Genomic DNA, 17930 nt, shown 5'->3' with positions numbered 1-17930 from the left:
TTAGATTTTAAAAGCGTTGTATTTATCGTGATCAGCGACCCGATTAGTCATAAAAACGATACCCATATTGTTTTTTTTTACTTTATCACCCCCTTTCCACCCTTTTAGGGGTTAAATTTTCAATAAACCTGAAACACGTCTTTAGTCATATGTTTTTAGGATCCCTCCTGTGAAGTTTCGAATAAAACAGTGAAACTAACATTGTTTCCCCATACAAACATTGAACCCCCATTTGACCCCCTCAGGAGGCGAAATTTGAAAAATCTTTTCTTAGTGCTCCTCTACACTATATAAGGAACCTACGCGCCAAATTTGACATCTCTAGGACCAGCGGTTTCGGCTGTGCGTTGATATGTCAGTCAGTCAGTCAATATTTTCTTTTATATATTTTTTTGATATTTAAACCCCATTGCACCACAACAGGGGAGAAGGTATTTCACTTCCGCCTCGTTAGATTTTAAAAACGTTGTATTTATCGTAATCAGCGACCCGATAAACCATAAAAACGATACCCATATTGATTTTTTGACTTTATCACCCCCTTTTCACCCTTTTGGGGGTTAAATTTTCAAAAAATCTGAAACACGTATTCAGTCATATGTCTTAAGGAATCTTCCTGTGAAGTTTCGAATAAAATAGTCAAACTAATCTTGTTTCCCCATACAAACTTTGAACCCCCATTTGACCCCCTTAGGAGGTGAATTTTGGAAAATCCTTTCTTAGTGCTCCTCTACACTATATAAGGAACCTACGTACCAAATTTGAAATCTCTAGGACCAGCGGTTTCGGCTGTGCGTTGATATGTCAGTCAGTCAGTCAGTCAGTCAGTCAGCTTCTTCTTTTATATATTTAGATGTCGCAGGGAAATGGCCAAAACAGAGATTTGGTCAAATCTCTAAGGGATTTGATCAAATCACGCAGGATGTCAAAACGGCGAATCCATTTCATCATTTCTCTAGAAAATTTCAGTCATTTGACTAAATCCCTGACTCTGTTTAGTGATATCACAAAATCGGCCAATAGACACGCCACGTTTTGTCATTTCACTAGATTTGTTTAGGGATTTGATAAAATCCCTGAACCACGACAGTGAGTTGACGAAACGAACTCAAAAAGTCAACTAGTTTTAACATTTCCCTAAACAAATTTAGGGAAATGATAAAGTCTCAACTGGTGATTTGATCAAATGTCTGAACTGGTTTCGTGAAATGACAAAACCAAGAATCTAATATATCCAATTAGAAAACCAAAAACTCTTAAAAACGGATTCAATTTTACCATTTCACTAATCTAGTTAAGGATTCAATCAAATCAAGTGACAAAGGCAATCAAGTAATAAGTTTTCTATAAATAAGAAAAAAAAATAGAATAAGTGAAGAAACAAAGCTATAAAAGTTTCATTTTAAATTATTTTCATATTTATTAAAACATTTTGTCTTTTCACTGAACTTGTTTAGCGAAATGATAAAACTAGTTGACTTTATAAGCTCGTTTCGTCAACTTACTGACGTGGTTCAGGGATTTTATCAAATCTCTAAACAAATCTAGTGAATTGACAAAACGTGGCGTGTCTGTTGGTCGATTTTGTGATTTCACTAAACAGAGTAAGGGATTTAGTCAAATGACTGAAATTTTCTAGAGAAATGATAAAATGGATTCGCCATTTTGACATCCTGCGTGATTTGATCATATCCCTTAGTGATTTGATGAAATCTCTGTTTTGGCCATTTCCCTGCGACATATACATATACATACATATAATCACGCCTGCATCTCACGAAGGGGTAGGCAGAGCACATGAAACCACTCAAGCTTCAGTGCCACTCTTGGCAAATAAGGGGTTGACAGAAAACGAAACTGTGACATTGCAGTGACAGGTTGCCAGCCTCTCGCCTACGCCACAATTTAACCCATATCCCACAGTCGCCTTCTACGACACCCACGGGAAGAAAGGGGGTGGTGAAATTCTTAACCCGTCACCACACGGAATACATATACATATGTATTCTAAAATTAGTGTAAATGCTCTTTTCCCTTTCCGAATACGTGATGTGAAAAAGTTTGTCAGTAGTAGTACCAATAGCCACAAAAAGAGGAAATCTAAGGGTATTAGCTACTGAAGTCCTTTTCTTTTTCGTTGCTTAAAAACATTGTATACTTTAATAAATAGGTATGAGATCGAACGATTATCCAATCAATATGAATGCTATGAAATGAAATGAAATGAAATGAAATGAAATGAAATGAAATGAAATGAAATGAATTTATTTGCGGAATACGGGTTACATAGGGTTGGTATAATATAATGACATGTTCTCCATATTCTACTTAAACAAGCATGCAAATTTAATGTATTTCTGGCGGATTGATGTTAATCAGTCCACCAAATACAAAGACCTAGCCTATTTACAAGTTTTAGCCAAACATGCATAATTATTATTAATAATTACATTAAAGATTTAAAAATTCATTAATGGAATAAATATTGTGATCGCATAACCAGTTATACAGAGCAGTTTTGAACTGATTGAGATGTAGATTTTTTATGTTCATAGGAAGCTTATTATATATTTTTACACACATAAAATATGGACTAAGCATTGTTTGTTTCAAGCGGGCTTTAGGTACACTCAATAGGTCTTTTTGTCTGGATATCCGGTCGTTGTAGGTTATAACCTCATAGTTTTTATTAAAATAATTTTGATTGCTGTGCACAAATACAGCTGTTTCGTATATACACCGTGTTTCACTTAACACTAAAAACCTGAAAACTGTTTGTTCAGAATCGAGAGTAGAATCGATTGAGCTATATCTTGATGGGGGTAATATTTTTTGTTTTAATTTGTATTATTAGTTATTGTTTACGTGCCCATTCTACAAATTTGTAATACAACTTTGTGCATATCATATTGTTAGAGGTTGTATACCTTTTTCAGTATTTAAGGGTATTAATACTGGCTGGTTACTTGGACGATTATTTTTTCCGCTACGAGATAGACGTTGTGCGTCAGTTTAATTTTAAAGTTTATCATAAGTCATAACTAATTGAACTCGTACCTAATTACAACCTTGTCATTTTGAATTTTAGGTTTAAATTTGCTTACTGAGTCACCTGTCCAATTTGAAGTTTACTGTGACACAGGTTGAAGTGCTTTACATTGACATAGCTGTCTATTGGTAAACCTTATGTCGTTGCAGTAACGTACACAATTAAACAGTTTGAAGGTTTATGATGGTAGCTAGCAATTATTTTATTGAGTGTAGAGTTAAAAGCCGAGTAGAGCTGCACAGAAAATTTAAATCTCAATTTAAAAAAATAATAATCATCAGATTAAAAAATGAACATTCTAGATACGTTTAAAAAAATAAAAATCAGTTGGGGTGTCTGAGCTTTTGAGTGATACCGGAAACACCGTGTATATAACGAAGGCAAAGACAAAAGTTTGTGATGTTCGAATATGGGTTTACAAGAGTCAAGTGGCTTAAGTGAAAATATAGCTCTGATACATTTTTTTTGTTTAACAAAAGCTTTTTGAATATCAGGGGAGTTACCCCATATGGTAAGTCCATATCGGAGAACAGACATTACGTAGCCATGGTATGCTACAAGGGCTGCCTCACGCGATACCGATTCTCGTAACTTTCGGAGTGGAAAAATAAATTTATTCAATTTTTTACAGACATTTTCAACATGAATGTTAAAGTTACAATGCTCGTCTAAATGTATGCCTAGAAACTTAAGCTGTGATCTAAATCAACTTGTTCTCCGTTGTATGTAACATTAAGATCTTTGGGGTTGCTCTTCCTCGTAAGATATTGAAAGCTAGCCTGATGAAATAGTTATTTTAGCTCATTTTCACCGCTACAGCTTTATCTAGTTAAATGTCTAATGCTTTGGCTTTTTGCCAGACAACGTTATTACTTCGAAAGGTGTTTTACACGTCCCGACTTCGGTTAATTTTTTATATTTTTTCTTTATTTAAGTGCATAATAAAACGTCCATATTGAACGTTGTAACGAGATCAACACCGAACTACCACGGGCGCGCCATCTGTTGCAGCTGCATTGCTTTACTCAGGCCACACGCTTAAGCAGCGTTACAACTGTAGGTATCGAACACATTGATCAGCCGTTAGTTCTTAAGTGCACCAACAGATGGCGCACACACAGAGCATCCGGAAGATAGAACACGCTATCGTTTGGTCAACGTAGAATCATGACCCTCCGGCGCCTCGACCGAGTATCGTTGAACTTTCGCAACAGGGAATAGTTCCATGCAAGCCTGGTGTTTTAACCTTGATTAAGCGCTGAGGTGTCTGAGAGCTAGTGCACCTACCCTGGTTAGGTCACCTAGGTTCAGGAAAGTGTTCCTAAATTGTAGTCTGTAGGTTCTCAGTTACTAGTACCACTCGGCTTTCTCTCAACTTCGCCCCTCGCCACCTCCGCATTACATACTAAGATTAATGAAGTATTAGTGAAAGTGTTTTTTTTTTAATTTGGGACATGTCAGCTCCGTATTGTGACGCACCGCACATAATACAATTTTAACAAAAATCCATGTTAATCCTTGATCGTGTCGGCTCCGTATCGTAAGCTAAAAATTGGCTTTAATCCCATGGTTCAGCGGTTGAGTACTGACCCCATCTTTCGGTTTTAACATAACTTCACTTTGCACCAAAATAGTTCTAGTTTTGTCTAAATTGAAAACTACTTTATTGGTTTATTATGCTTATTTAACTGTAAACTGCGGTTTGGTGGTTTCGTTCAAACTACAAATTGCATATTTGTGTATTGGCTTTTGGATGACTTTATACCTATAATAAGTATACTTATTAAAGTCGCCGTCAATAGAACTTGTGAACAATGTAAACAAACCTTGTAGTCAAAATGTCTTTAATTTCCATTCTAACTCATCAGATACTGGCTAAATCCATGTGTTTTTAATCAATTCTTATCACATTATGATCCTCAACCTTTTAAGTAATAAAATTGTGCTAGAATAATGATATTTTATAGAATGGTTTGTTTACATTGTTGACAATTTCTATTGACGGCGATTTTACTTAGTTAATTACAATATTACGGAAGGAAACGGGCCGCGCGGATGTCCTTATATACAAACGTATACCCACTATCTATGCTTTTATTTCATTTATTAGTAAACAATATAGATATACAAACACATGTATTATAATTAAATCAAACCCGTCCCCTTTCAAACAAAGGACAGTTTCCTTTAATCGTACCCATATTGTCCATTTCGGGGGTTTCCATTTCTATGGAAACGTAAGATTACAGAGGTCGAAGGGTTACCGTCGTCAAAGATAGTGGTAAAGATCTTTGACAAAGTAAATTTTGACAATTTGACCCATATTATTTGACTAATATTCATCCATACTAATATTATAAATGGGAAAGTGTGTGTGTCTGTTTGTTTGTCCATCTTTCACGGCAAAACGGAGCGACGTATTGACATGATTTTTTAAGTGGAGATAGTTAAAGGGATGGAGAGTGACATAGGCTACTTTTTGTCTCTTTATATCCCCCCCACTTCCTTAGAATGGGGGTGGAAGTTGGTATGGAGCATTCAGCAATTTTCGAATTTAACGCGAGCGAAGCCGCGGGCAAAGGCTAGTATATTATAATAAGGTATGAATATTAGTAATAAGCGCTGGTGGCCTAGCGGTAAGAGCGTGCGACTTTCAATCCGGAGGTCGCGGGTTCGAACCCCGGCTCGCACCAATGAGTTTTTCGGAACTTATGTGCGAATGTCCTTTGATATTTGCCAGTCGCTTTTCGTTGAAGGAAAACATCGTGAGGAAACCGGACTAATCCCAAAAAGGCCTAGTTACCCTTCGGGTTGGAAGGTCAGATGGCAGTCGCTTTCGTAAAACTAGTGCCTTCGCCAAATCTTGGGGTCAGTTGTCAAAGCGGACCCCAGGCTCCCATGAGCCGTGGCAAATGCCGGGATGACGCAAGGAGGATGATGATCATTTGACTAATATTCAATTATATTATAATAAGGTGTGAATATTAGTACTACATACATGTGACTGATGTGACGCCTATATTCCTTAAAGGAGTAGGCAGAGCACATGACAAGTACTCAAGTATCAATACCACTCTTGGCAATAGGCTTCTTTCCTGCCTGTAAAAGTCAAATCAGTTTCTTTTTAAGAACTGTCAAAACGATTTGCTAATTAATATGGAGTTTGGAATTGAACTATCTTAGTGAAGTCTCCGTCAACTCAACATCCATATTATTTAATTTTTAATATTGTAAATGGGAAAGTGTGTGTGTCTGTTTGTTTGTCCGTCTTTCACGGCAAAACGGAGCGACGAATTGTCGTGATTTTTTAAATGGAGATAATTGAAGGGATGGTCATATTAGGCTACTTTTACTACAGCGAAGCCGAAGACAAAAGTACTACTAAAACGTACTAAGTAGTACTTTACGGCCCAGCCACGACATTGGTCTAAGCGTGACAGCGGTGAGCGGCGGCCATACATTGGAGCGAGCCACAGCGATGGGACTTCTCATTCGCGCGTATGGCTGCCGCTCACCGCTGTCGCGCTGACCAATGTTGTCGTGGCCGTGACGTGAAAGTACATATTAAACGTTTCAGGGACTGCGTAGTTCCCGTGGTCTCGGAGAAGACTATGTGTAATAATCGCGAAAGTTTAAACCAGTATTTATTTACTGGCCAAGGCGTGTATACGGGCCATTTTCTTTTTCAAAGTTGTCCACCCCACTTTTTTTGTAACATGGGTAATTTTTAAGCGATTAATCACGAGCAATCAGAATCGCGAGCTCTTTCGATCCTGGTAGGACAAAAGATGTCCCAAGATTTCCATACATTTTTTCGAACCTTCCATTCCGTTACCGCCATACAAAATGTATGAAAAAATGGTAATGGGAAAAAACCTTGGGACATTTTTTTTCTCCTATTAGAATTGAAAGAGCTCGCGATTCTGAGTGGAAACCACATAAAAAATTCCAAATCCAATAAAAAAGTGGGGTGGACAACTTTGAAAAAAATGGCCCTACTATTTATTTGACGGAGCCCGCGGAAGCGGTAACAAAATTTCGGACGTCGAAAAAAACATCAAGAATAAATTATTAATGCCTCATTCAGTCCCGGGTAAAGACAAAAGATACTTGTTATCCCGGAAATGATTGCTTAAGAGGGTAATAATTATCTCCGAAAGGAAAATAATTAGGAAAGAGCCCGTTAATGGATACTGTCATTCTGATAAAATGCAGGAATTATTTATTTTAAATCAGGCGAGGCGGCTATCAGCGAGATCCAAATTGCTGACTCCACAAAGTTTCGAATATAATCACACACACACACGCACGCACGCACGCACGCACGCACACACAAATTCTGAGGAGTGACGTCACGCTCAAATCATTTACTTTATATATTTCTCTTTGACTTATTAAGTAAATTATGTTTAAACCACTGTCCATATTTGTCTTCTAATTATGTGGTGTTTTATTTCGTGCCCTGCATAAAATATGTTATTTTTAGTATAGAAAACTAGCCTATTCAACTATTAACATAGTGACAGCTATTACAAACGAGAGGAAAGGGGGTGGTGAAATCCCTTACCAGTCACTGTTCTATAATACCTACTCCTATCTCCATGCTAGTACATATACTATACCTACTATAACTATGCTTTACGGATATTGACGTCATGTCAAGCTGTACAATAGAGGCGTTCGATTAGATTAACACGGCGTCGTCTATTGACGATCGATGTCAATCAAGCTTTTGTAGGTAGGGCATTGACGACCGGTCTGGCTCAGTCGGTCCTGGGTTCGAATCCCGGTAAGGCCATTTATTTGTGTAATGAGCACAGATATTTAATCGTGAGTCATGGATGTTTTCTACATATATAAGTATGTAATATGTATATCGTCGCTTAGCACTCATACTACAAGTTTTGCTTAGTTTGGGGATAAGTTGATCTGTGTAAGGTGTCCTCAATATTTATTTATTTATTTATAGCGAATGATAGATAAATAGATAGATGATTTATTTCACGAAAAAAAAATACAATATAAGTTTGCGTTTGTGTACAAAAATATAAGAATTCCCATCATGATCGTCATAAAATTAAAAACTTAGGGATAACAGGAATAATATTAATAAATCATCATATTGTGTCCCCCAACAAGCACAGTCATTTTCCAAAATTTAACAATAAAAACAAATTAATAATAACCGCCATGTGGAATGTTGATTCAACGATCATTGTTCCGATAGTCGTTTCAGCGAACGGTCTCATAGCGAAGAGTTTCGACCAACATCTTAAGGGACTCTCGCTAGGTGGTGGATGGATCAAGGGCCAGATGCAGAAGGCGGTGATCTTGGACACGGCGCGGATAGTCCGACGGTTCCTCTCTCTACAGCCCTAACCACCGGCAGCTTGGGCCCTGCCCCGCTGCTGGCGGCACCCTAATAGGTTAGGTTTTTTATAATGTAATTATATGTTTTATAATTATTGTTTTGTAAGTGTTTTTTTTATTTTACTTTTATACTCATATTGTACAAAACCTAACTTACGAAGGAAAATAAATAAAGGAAATATTAATAAAAGAAATATTAATAATACAATAATTATATTCCGCTTTGTGTGGTAGGGCACAGCACAGCGGATATTATCTCGCTCTAATTTTTGTCCAAGCTGAAATGGAGAACTATGCTAATGTTCGGTCAACAATGTGCCATATAAAAAAGTTCGAGAACCAGTTGCGTTTTAGGTTATAGTCCGATCTTTAGCTGACAGGTTAAACATCGGATCTCCGTTTACAGCCTTCGTACGCCAAACTCAAATACAGAAATCAAGCCGCATTAAACCTAAACTACTTACCCATTACTTCATTGCAATAATAATAATATAAACCCAGTTAGTCACCCAAAAACTGATTTTTCAGTACAGATGGTATTTTTTTATACGTACTAGTGCGAGAAGTGGTTCATTATATGCCAGGTCGAAACTTCGGAGAGCCATCTGTACTGAAAAAGTCGTACGATACACGTGCGAAAAGGAAATTCGTAACTCGTGTCGATTTAAAACACTCCGGTCGTGTTTTAATTTATCGCCACTCGTTTCGAACTTCCTTTTTGTAGTGTAGTATTATTTTATATCTTAAAGATCGGATCTCCAAAAATTCTCGAAAAAATGCACTTTTTTTGTAAACGTTCGTAGCACACGACTCATGCGGCTGAGCGGTTGCTGCATGTGTGGGATAAAATGGCGTCATGCATAGTATTGCCAGTGATGAAAAAATACTATTATTTTAGTAGTAATTGCGGTCATCCGATCTTACATTAGATCCGATCTTAGCCGGGTGTACCTTAGTCCGTCTTTCACAGCAAAACGGAGCGACGAATTGGCGTGATTTTTTAAATTGGGGATAGTTGAAGGGATGGACAGGGACATATGCTACTTTTTAGGGTTCCGTAGTCAACTAGGAACCCTTATAGTTTCGCCATGTCTGTCTGTCCGTCCGTCCGTCCGTCCGTCCGTCCGTCCGTCCGCGGATAATCTCAGTAACCGTTAGCACTAGAAAGCTGAAATTTGGTACCAATATGTATTTCAATCACGCCAACAAAGTGCAAAAATAAAAAATGAAAAAAAATGTTTTATTAGGGTACCCCCCCTACATGTAAAGTGGGGGCTGATATTTTTTTTCATTCTAACCCCAACGTGTGATACATTGTTGGATAGGTATTAAAATATGAATAAGGGTTTCCTAAGATCGTTTTTTGATAATATTAATATTTTCCGAAATAATCGCTCCTAAAGGAAAAAGAAGTGCGTCCCCCCCCCCTCTAACTTTTGAACCATATATTTAAAAAATATGAAAAAAATCACAAATGTAGAACTTTATAAAGACTTTCTAGGAAAATTGTTTTGAACTTGATAGGTTCAGTAGTTTTTGAGAAAAATACGGAAAACTACGGAACCCTACACTGAGCGTGGCCCGACACGCTCTTGGCCGGTTCTTTGTCTCTTTCTAACCCCCCACTTCCCTAACGGGGACTGGAACTTTGTATGGAGCCTTACGCAATTTTAGAATTTAACGCGATCGAAGCCGTGGGCAGAAGCTAGTTCCATCATATTTCCGTAAATTGGATTCCCAGACAGCGTTGAAACAATTAAATGTATCCAAGTTCAGATATCTATTGAATTTATCTCGTTGCTTTGAAATCCTCAGCAATATGTCAGATTAATCTAGGGTTTATTGTAAAAGCCCCTTTGTGGCCCAAGCTATGAAATACTGGCGAGAAATCATGGTACTAGTGCTTAACGTGTCAACAGAAAATAATAAACCTAAATAAAATAGAAACCTTCAAATCAAGAGTGAACAGGCATCTTCTGGGCGAGCTCACTCCATCGTAGGCCACGTCTTTGCCTTTGGCTAGTCTGTGGCCAAGAGTAAGCCTATTTATAATAATAATAAAATATATATTTGAATCACGATATTGTGCTCATTTATGAATCTACATAGTGTGTGCCCACGGTAAGCTCAAGAATAGCTTGTTTTGTGGGTACAAATAGTTAAGTCATCATCATCCCCCTTGCGTTATCCCGGCATTTGCCACAGCTCATGGGAGCCTGGGTCCGCTTTGACAACTAATCCCAAGACTTGGCGTAGGCACTAGTTTTTACGAAAGCAACTGCCATCTGACCTTCCAACCCGAAGGGTAACTAGACCTTATTGGAATTAGTCCGGTTTCCTCGCGATGTTTTCCTTCAGCGAAAAGCGACTGGCAAATATCAAATGACATTTCGCACGCAAAAGATCGCTCCCAACTAGTACGATCTCCGAAGTGTACTATTTCGTTCTTTTAGGACATTTAGTACAGAAGTACACCGAGAGAGCGGGAGACAAATTGTGCATAATGTGGCCTACAGTACCGCTCGCTCGTACTAGCTGGGAGCTGATCGGCCGTTATCGCGCGCTCTCGGTCCGAGTCAGTCGGTTCTAGTTCGGCTGCGGTCGGATCACACGGACCGCTTTGCTGTCATTATCACTTCTCGGCTCTTCGCTCCTTCCGCTCCCATTCTGTTGCGCGTGTGTGAGTGTACTGAATCTACTAGAGAGCAGAATCATTTGGGAGTAGTTCGGTCTAGTACAGTGCAGGGAATTGTGTCTTTTGTACTATTAGTACATGTACAGTGAGCTGCAGAGAATAGTAGACACCCTTGCATACAAAATATGGCAGTGAGTCTCCATTTATTTTCATTTATGTTCTCCGTTTAAGTTCATGACTTAGACCGAGCCTATATGCCGGCACCTCATGCCATTGTCCTGTCTCCATAGATCCCAACAAATACGATCAAATGTTAATCTTGCGCACAGTTTCTCTTATAAGTACAGTACCTAAGCTAGAAATACCGTAATTTGGGGTGAGTAGAGTTCGCGGGGGAGTTAGGTTACAAATGGGGATTTTGGGATTTTAAGGCTACTGCTACAGAAATAATGTATTCCATATTTATTTATTTATTTGGAAAGGAAACAGAAATACTAATATTCATAACAAAACAAAATCGACCGAACAATCTTCCGAAATCACCTTTGTATGAAATCCATCAGTGGGGTGATAGCCCACTAACGAGGGACTAGGGGTGAGGTAGATTTCCTGTTTATTATCAAAGTTGTGAAATAGAATTACCCAAAATAAAAATAAAACTAAAATACAAACGTCCGGAAGTCTTAATTTAGGTACATATAAAGCAATTAGTTTGCATATGTAAAAATAGAAAACTAACTAGTTTTGAATTCGCATGAACCTCTGCTTGTTTTCTTATGCGCACTTCTAAGGAGTGGATTTCCTTGCCGGCGGCTATATTTTCGAGCTCATATAATCCGCCAACCTATCTAGGGTGAACAACTGCACAGTCATCTTCTGGGCGAGCTCACTCCATCGTAGGTCACGTCTTTGGTTCGGTCGGTCAGTTTTGGCCCAACTCACCCCAAATTACGGTACCCAGAGACTCAAACTTGTTCCAAAGATCATGTTATATTTCGTCACCTTTACTGAATATTTCTCCTTACTATAGATTAACTCGTGTAGGGCATGAATAACGTTCAATATACTGATAACAGCATGTTAATCTAATTGAAAATTGCAGGACAGCTTGACAGGCCTTCAATATCCGCCTCTAGTACTGTTAGGAAACCTCATTTTGACTGAGATTATTTTGCCCGCGGCTTCGTTCGCGTTAAATGCGAAAATTGCGGAATGCTTCATACAAACTTCCACTTTTAAGGAAGTACGTAGACGTTAGAAAGAGACAAAAAGTAGCCTATGTCACTCACTATCTCTTCAACTATCTCCACTTAAAAAATCACGTCGATTCGTCGCTCCGTTTTGCCGTGAAAGATGGACAAACAAACAGGCACACATACTTTCCCATTTATAATACACTAGCTTTTGCCCGCGGCTTCGCTCGCGTTAGAAAGAGACAAAAAATAGCCTCTGTCACTCTCCATCCTTTCAACTATCTTCACTTCAAACATCACGTCAGTTCGTCACTCCGTTTTGCCGTGAAATACGGACAAACAAACAGACACACACACACGTTCCCATTTAAGTATAATATTAGTTTTAGTAAGTATGGATAAATGGGCTTACTCTTGGCCACAGACTAGCCAAAGGCAAAGACGTGGCCTACGATGGAGTGAGCTCGCCCAGACGATGCCTGTTCACCCTTGATTTGAAGGTTGCTGATGCAGTGAGCATTGATTAAACTCTTCGTTCGTCGCGATATCTATTGACAAGTTGCAGTACTGATAATGTGCGCTATTTGACGCGTGATTGTCGCTAGATGTCACTACAAATAACCCGTATGATGTATTGAGTTACGACTCTTCCTTTACTTATTCCTCTTTGGTATTGGTGCGACTGATCAGCTGAATATAAAAATTAAAAGAATGTTGGCTAGAGGCCCTGAACACTTGTTTGTGGCGGAAAGCAGTGACCACCGGTTGCGATCTAGTGAGGATCTTTCGCTTACGATCCCTTCCCATAGACACCGATCTTACGACAAATCAGTCACAGTATACTCTGTGAAGCTATGGAATGAGTTGCCAGCTCCATTAAGACAGTGTCAGTCAGTAGCATCGCTGAAGTCAAAATTAAAGAAATTATGGCTTTCACATGAAAACCAATAAAAAAAATTAAACTGGGTCGTATGCGGTTATTATTATTTTCATATATGTTTATTGTTTATAGGGATAAGCTCGCCTTTGTACATAACCGTTATAATTATTTTCTGTACATGTAATTTGTTCTGTACAATAAAGTGTTTACTACTACTACTACTACTTGTCTACGCGCATAGTAACACAGCAATCACAGCGCGTGAAATTGTAGGTCTGCCGAATCTACTCCTAAAGTCACCTCTTTGCTTTCAAAAAGTCATTTTCTTCCAAAATCTACGCTCCCTTAAGCCCTTCTAACACGAGTTTGGTTCACTTAAAGAGTGAACCGGCAGAATTTAAATTAGGACTGAAATGAATGATTTTGTTACAATTCCTCTCACGGAGGGCGCGCAAAATGTCGTTATATATATTGGAAAGTGTTGGGGAAATTACAAATGGATTAGGTACATGGTATGTGCAAAGAGAATTGAGTATATAGAGGACTAGGTTTTGCCTGCGGCTTCCCTCGAAAAAGACAAAAAGTAGCCTATGTCACTCTCCATCCCTTCGACTATCTCCACTTAAAAAATCACGTCAATTCGTAGCTCCGTTTTGCCGTGAAAGACGGACAAACAAACAGACACACACGCTTTCCCATTTATAATATTAGTATAGATATTAAGCTTTTGCCCGCGGTTTCGCTCGCGTTAGAAAGAGACAAAAAGTAGCCTATGTCATTCTCCATCCCTTCAACTATCTCCACTTAAAAAATCAACGTCAGTTCGTAGCTCCGTTTTGCCGTGAAAGACGGACAAACAAACAGACACACACACTTTCCCATTTATGATATTAGTACGGATATCATATATACATTAAAGGCGCCATATTTCCTACATCCGATATCGGACCGGATAATGTGAAAATGCTCTAGTTTTTCAAATAAGATTCTCGGCTTACTATTTAAAAAACTGCCGTATTTTCAAAGACTTGCAATCCAGGATGCTAAAAGACCTTAAAGTGTTAAAACTTAGGGATATCCTAGGGCTGTCAGGAGAGTCAGTATTTTGTGTTTTATATCTTAATGAATTTATTTTGAAAAAAAAATTCTTGGCCATATAATTATTTTCTTTGATAATTCTTCTCAAATCTTATCTTGTCTTTTAAGTGATAAAAGTAAAATTTAACCATTTTGACGCTTGTAAAAAATATCAATACTTGTGAGTTTTCACTTAAATCCAAGATCTGTTAACTCTCCTAGTAAGATAAGACCCCTTGTAATGCGTACGTAGCAAGGCCTGTTAACTCTCTTAGTAATCCGTGTATACCAGGAATAAAAATATATTTCTCCTAACGGTTACGTTAGTCCGGTCTCCCGGCTTTAGCTAATTACCTCCTTTGTGCAACCTATTTATAGCTTTCTGGCCACTGATATTTTGATTGATATGTGTCATTGTGTATTTCTTTTCATGTTTCATGTTATCGCTGTGTATTTCTTTTCATGTGAAAAGTTCATAGTAAATCAGTAAATTCCACATTATTACACAATACAATGTGTCAATGGTTGTTGAAGGTTCGCTTCGCTGAGGAAAAGTGTCATGCTAATCTAGCTAGAACTATAACTGTGAAGTAAATAGTAAATTAGCAATTGGAAGATCCATGGGATGGAGTTGGCGTTCTTCTCCTAGTAAGTATTATTTATATTCTTTGGTTAAATCTAAATACCACTAAAAACTTATAAAAAAAACCGGCTTCTACTTTTGTGATTTTTTTCATATTTTTTAAACATATGGTTCAAAACTTTGAGGGGGGGACGCACTTTTTTTTCCTTTAGAAGCGATTATTTCCGAAAATATTAATATTATCAAAACACGATCTTAGTAAACCCTTATTCATTTTTTAATACCTATCCAACAATATATAACACGTTGGGGTTGGAATGAAAAAAAATATCAGCCCCCACTTTACATGTAGGGGGGGTACCGTAATAAAACATTTCATTCCATTTTTTATTTTTGCACTTTGTTGGCGTGATTGGTATACATATTGGTCCCAAATTTCAGCTTTCTAGTGCTAACGGTTACTGAGATTATCCGCGGACGGAGGGACGGACGGACGGACGGACAGACAGACATGACGAAACTATAAGGATTCCTAGTTGACTACGGAACCCTAAAAAATACCTAACTTCATGACGTAAGTAGGTACCTCCGACTGTACTAAGGTGTACGACGATGTACGAGTATGTACCTGTACCTACAATATAAATTATTATTATATTTTTTCCAAGAAATCTAGAATATGTACATAAACTCACGCCTGTATTCACAAAAGGGGTAGGCAAAGCACATGAAGCTGTTCTTATGAGAATACAAGCGTGAGGCACTGGTCCCACCGCGAGCTAGTAAGCTATGAGCTATCGGCTATAAAAACGAACAAAAGATAAACACTCCCGTGCAAATAAAAGAGACACGGCTATTTTGATAGCTCACCGCTGGGCGAGTAACTATAAACATCGCCGTGTCTCTTGCACGGGAATGCTTATCTTTTGTTCGTTTTTATAGCCGATAGCTCATAGCTTACTAGCTCGCGGTGGGACCAGTGCCTGATGTATTCACCACAACAGGGTACGCAGCCGAATGGCACAAACGCTCACGAAACGAAACGCTCGTAGATATCTATCTCTTTCGCTCTTGCGTATTGGCGCGACAGAGCCAGACTACCTTTCGCGGCGTTTCGTTTTCGTTTTGCGTCGCAGAAATGCCATTCGGCTACGGCACCTGATATTTTACGCTAGTTGACGCGTGATTGTCGCTAGATGTCACTATGCATATACAAATAACTCGCATTTACTGATGTACGGAGTTAATATGTACAACTCTTCCCTTAGTTATTCCTCTATGGTACTAAGTATTATTTTCTTACATAATACTGGCTGTACAGAGGAGCGGGACGTATATTAATCCATACTAATATTATAACAGGGAAAGTGTGTGTTTGTTTGTCCGTCTTTCACGGCAAAACGGAGCGACGAATTGACGTGATTCTTTAAGTGGAGATAGTTGAAGGGATGGAGAGTGGTATACAGATACAGAACTTTATTAATAACGGCAAAGTTACAGGTCATTTAAATACATTACAATAATCATAAGCAGGTACAATAGTAACCTTACAAAAATAAATAGGTAATAACTTATTGTCTCATTATTTATATAAATTTATGTATAGGGTAGGTTAAAAAACTCCTCGATGCTGTACAAGGACAAGGTTAGCAACCACATTCGCAGTCTACATTTAAATATACCAGTGGAGGCTGCATCTCTGACCGCTGCGGGTAGTCTGTTATAAACCACAGACCAACCCCTATAGACATCTATTACAAGACGACTCGCGGCTCGCGGTCGCCAGCCTTCCTAGTATTTGCACTGATATAAGCGCGGGCGCTCGCCGTGCCCGATCAGTAGCGACCAAGTAACAGACCCGAAAGCAGCGCGTGTTTTTCGCAGTAAAAAAATTGAAAAAGGGTATTATGATGTCTTAAAGATGTCCACCTGTAGTGTGAAATGGTGTGGAAAGGTAACAAGAAGCTCAAATTTAAAAACAGACGTCATTACATTCCACATAAAAGTCATATTTATAATTTATTCAAAGCCGGCATAGGTCAACTTACATTGGCCACTTACGCGTCAGTAGAGGGACAGTCATACTTCTGTCCCTTTTCATCTGGCGCGACTGCCCGCCGTCCTTAAAACGGCCAATCACAGCGCGCTTAACACATTCCCCGCCCGCTCCTCGCACCCCTGGCACTGGTGACTCGTATCGCGAACAAAATATACAAGATTTCTACTCTATAGGAGGTTCTCTGTGGTTATAAACAGACGGCCCCATAATGTAAGGCGAGCGCTCTCTATAGGCTACTTTTTGTATCTTTCTAACCCCCCACTTCCCTAAAATAGGGGTTGGAAGTTTGTAAGGAGCAATCAGCAGTTTTCGAATTTAACGCGAGCGGAGCCGCGTGCAAACGCTAGTATTTTAATAAAAGCGACACCGATAGGGAACGATTTTATTAAACAGAAACCAATACCGGACTATAAAAGACATTCTTTTTTCGTATTTTACCGTAGAAGGGAATTATTTTTCAATTGCATGAGTTTTCCTTCAGAGGAAACCGTGTTATGTAAGATATTGCTGTGATTTCATTTAGTAAATTGGTTTCTACTTGTACGCTGGTGCCGTAGCCGAATGGCATTTCTGCGACGCGAAACGAAAACGAAACGCCGAGAAAGGTAGTCTGGCTCTGTCGCGCCAATACGCAAGAGCGATAGAGATAGATATCTACGAGCGTTTGTGCCATTCGGCTAAGTACCCAGAAATTCGTGCTAGATCGGAGCGGGAAGGGCCGTTGTAATAATTCCTACAACCTATTTTTATTAATTTCCGTAAGATTCATTAGGTCAAATATCGTCACTACTTATAAAAAATCTCGTATCTCACGCTGCTTCTCAAAGTTAAAACGCAGTAAGTCTATATGCATTCCATACAAATCGCTTAGCACCCATAGTACAAGCTTTGCTTAGTTTGGGGCTAAGTTGATCTGTGTAAGGTGTCCCCAATAAAATAAAATAAAAATAAAATAAATAAAGTTTTATTTCAGGCAACACGTACAGTTGTACACCCATATCAGTAAAATTTAGATTTTTAGCCAAAAGGAATACTTAATATTAAAATAAAACTAAACTTAAAAGTTAAACAATTTTAAATAGTT

This window comes from Leguminivora glycinivorella, chromosome 20 (genome assembly GCF_023078275.1).
Source record: "Leguminivora glycinivorella isolate SPB_JAAS2020 chromosome 20, LegGlyc_1.1, whole genome shotgun sequence".
Lineage (NCBI taxonomy): Eukaryota > Metazoa > Arthropoda > Insecta > Lepidoptera > Tortricidae > Leguminivora > Leguminivora glycinivorella.
The sequence above is the reverse complement of the archived record's forward strand: the minus strand, read 5'-3'. Positions refer to the sequence as shown.